Below are 3,111 nucleotides of genomic sequence, written 5' to 3'. Positions count from 1 at the left end.
AAAGGATCCGATCAAGCAGATTGTAGGTTTAGGATAAGTAAATGAAAGTCTCTTTTCACGCAAAAAGTGAGTGAACTCTATTCTTCAGGTCAAAACGACCAGAACGTTTTAAGTGAGACTTCCTCTTGAAGTGCACTCTTCAAATGAAAGCCAATAGATAGATGGATATCCGCATTATAGTTAGATAAATAGATAGATAAACAGCCTTCATTTTAACTCAATAAAACAAAAGAGATTAGTTATTGAGAACTGCGAAAGTTTAAAGCGACCTTTAACTAAAGAAAATGCTATTTTTTCACAATTTTGAAATGTATTTCCGAAGAGTTTTTTCACCGAAACAAACACTTGCTGGAGTGTTCCTCAGTTCAGGATTTCATACAGGCTTAAAAACTGGTAAAACTAGTACAACCTGTCGTCGAATAAAACTGTCACAACAGGACAACTTCTGTCTTTGGCAGGTATACTCATTAATTTGATCGTTTCCATAGCGGTTCTGCCAAAGACAGGAAAATGTAAAAGAAAAAAAAATCCAAGAAAGTTTATCGAAGATACAGGCATTGTTGACAAGAAAATGTAATTCTTGAACATTCTTAGGACCATTTGTTCCAGTTTTATTTTTTGAGTATCTGTGAGGTTTGTGGCTAAGGCGATTGTTGGTGGGTAAGTATTGGAGACTTTTGCAGTTTTAATTTTCTATTAGAAATATGAAAGTTTTCATAACTAGTAGTAACTGAATCTTTCATTGATGGGCACTGCATTTGTACATTGCACGTGATCACGATTTGCACATACATTTTATCAAATCGGTTTACGAATCCGGCAGGTCATAGTTTTCGTGGACATTTGAATTGATAGCCACACCCAAAGTTATAACGATGTCCCTATACAAAAGGAAATCACCAAACAGTTGCATGCTCTTTATCTTTTTATTTCTACTTTCTACGATCGATCAAATACAGTTATCATTAATCGTTGTTTAAAAGGCCTTTGAATCTTCATTGTGCCTGCCTTCATCCTTTACGCCAAGGCCAACAGCCAAGGCTTCTCGCCATTTCACAAGCACTCTCTGCAGCCCTCTTAAACTGCATGGAATCGTCACTCTGCACCATTCCACCGCAGCCAAGGCTTCTCGCTACTTGACACGCTCTTTTGAACTGAACGAATAGAAAAAGAAGGAGTGAAAAGTCATGTTAGAAACTTATCTTTCATCTAAACAATCCAACACGTGATTTGATGTCCTCATGCACAAGAAAGCACGCGTTTGCTTAAAATTCAGTGTTTTTCTTCTTTGTCGAGGTTTCCTGTTGCCGTAAATTGAAAATAAACCTGAAGGCTCGCGGTTTTGCCTTCTTTATTTGTTTCGCTTAATTCTTGGATTAGTGTAGTACCGAGGGCGATGAGATTAAAAATCGAAACAACAAGAAAAATTAAATAAGAAGTGAGTCCTGTCCTTTGTGTATGAAATGTTAAATTGGATCCTTTGAATGAAAGCCAACAAGAAGTACTTTTAGGGTTAATTTTTACTTGTACCTAAATTATTAACTGCGTCATTTGAATGAAATGAAAACGAGTTGGCGTTGTTTCGCATTCATACGGTAAAAGATGAAATTAGTAAATAGTAAGGCGGCCATGCAGATTCTACCAACAGCCGACAGAAGGGAATGTAAAAGTATAAACAGGTTTCATCGGTTTGGTACAGAGAAGAAAACTACACCAGAAAATGTTTTCAAACCTTTTCTTCCAACTGCCTTTTGCGCCCTTGTTTAAAGCAGTCACTCTCGGTAACCAAAGATGCAAATAAAAGAATAGCAACAAGTAAAGCAATGATGTGGGTCTTCATTCTTGAGGTGAATAAAAGCAACAACAATGGACAACTAAGTGTGCACTTTGAAAAACGTCTGCTGTTGATTGTGCTGTTTTACCGGGAGAGTTTTCCCTTTTATGTCGTCTTAAACGACAGTAAAATGGCATTTAGTATATAGTAAACAATAAAGAACTGTTGATTTAGAAAAGTGCAGATTTTTCATTGTTGTTTGTTTTAGGCACTGATATGTTATCCATTTACGCTGTTATTTCTTTTCTTGTCACCTGTCCCCAATTAGTCTAATCAGGTAAAATATATAGGCACTTTCAAAATTAGTAATACAAGTGCTAAACGTCAAAGAAAAGAAATATTGTGAAAAAGATTTGATGTTAAATTGTAAGCCTGGTGAATATATGATAGATGTATTTCTCTAGTAAGAGACACAGGCACATGTGCAACAAGAAAACCACATTGTTAATGTGAAAAAACGTCCCTAAGTATTTCAGTTGATTGTCCTGTTAGACTACAGTTTTACTTTTCTTTTACCTTCATTTATACTACTCAAAAAAACAAAAACAAAAACAAAAACAACAAAAAAAAAATGAGCAAAATAAAGGCTTTCTTAAAGGGGAAGTATCATGGGGTTTTTATATGTTTTCTTAAAAATGATGAGATAAAACCTTCAATCAGCTGCGAAATAGTTCTAGAATGAGGAGAGGAAAGAAATCAACTCAATTCTTGAAACTCGTGATCTGTTCTAGCGCATTTTGGAAACAAAAATGCGAGAACTTGAAAAACATTAGCCTAACATTTTCAAGTTTCAATCCACACCGGTCTACTCTGTCTCTGGCTTGAGGTACTAATCGACAGTTTTGTTTCACTGGGGTGATAATTTTTAACAAAATTATCAATTATTTCTTTGTTTCTGCTGAAAGGCAAATGTTGTTTTACCAAAGATACAGACAGTGCTGAAAAAAAAAATGTTATTCTTGAACATTCTAAGGACCATTTGTTCCAGTTTTATTTTTTGAGTACCTGTGAAGTTTGTGGTTAAGGCGTTGGCTGGTGGGTAAGTATTAGAGACTTTCGCAGTTTTAATTTTCTATTAGAAATATAAAAGTTTTCATAAATAGTAATAACTGAATCTTTGTTGATAGGCACTGCATTTGTACATTGCACGAGATCACGATTTGTACATACATTTTATCACATCGGTTTTCGAAATCTCGTAGACTTTTGAATTGATAGCCACACCCGAAGCAATAACGATGCCGGCCAATACTTAAGAAAATCACCAAACAGTTGCA

General features: G+C 35.2%; 1 long non-coding RNA gene across 1 annotated transcript; it reads right to left on the bottom strand.

Moving 5' to 3' along the window:
- Positions 1–912: 912 nt before the first annotated feature.
- Positions 913–1,933, bottom strand: LOC146485749 (uncharacterized). The gene is made up of 2 exons (XR_014863345.1): positions 1,733–1,933; positions 913–1,154 (listed from the first exon to the last, which is right to left on the bottom strand). It is a non-coding gene; the product is annotated as an uncharacterized LOC146485749 (long non-coding RNA).
- Between the last annotated feature and the right edge of the window lie 1,178 nt (positions 1,934–3,111).

Source organism: Pavona decussata, unplaced genomic scaffold (genome assembly GCF_977016875.1).
Source record: "Pavona decussata unplaced genomic scaffold, jaPavDecu1.1 SCAFFOLD_25, whole genome shotgun sequence".
NCBI lineage: Eukaryota > Metazoa > Cnidaria > Anthozoa > Scleractinia > Agariciidae > Pavona > Pavona decussata.
This window is presented reverse-complemented; position numbering and strand designations above follow the sequence as displayed.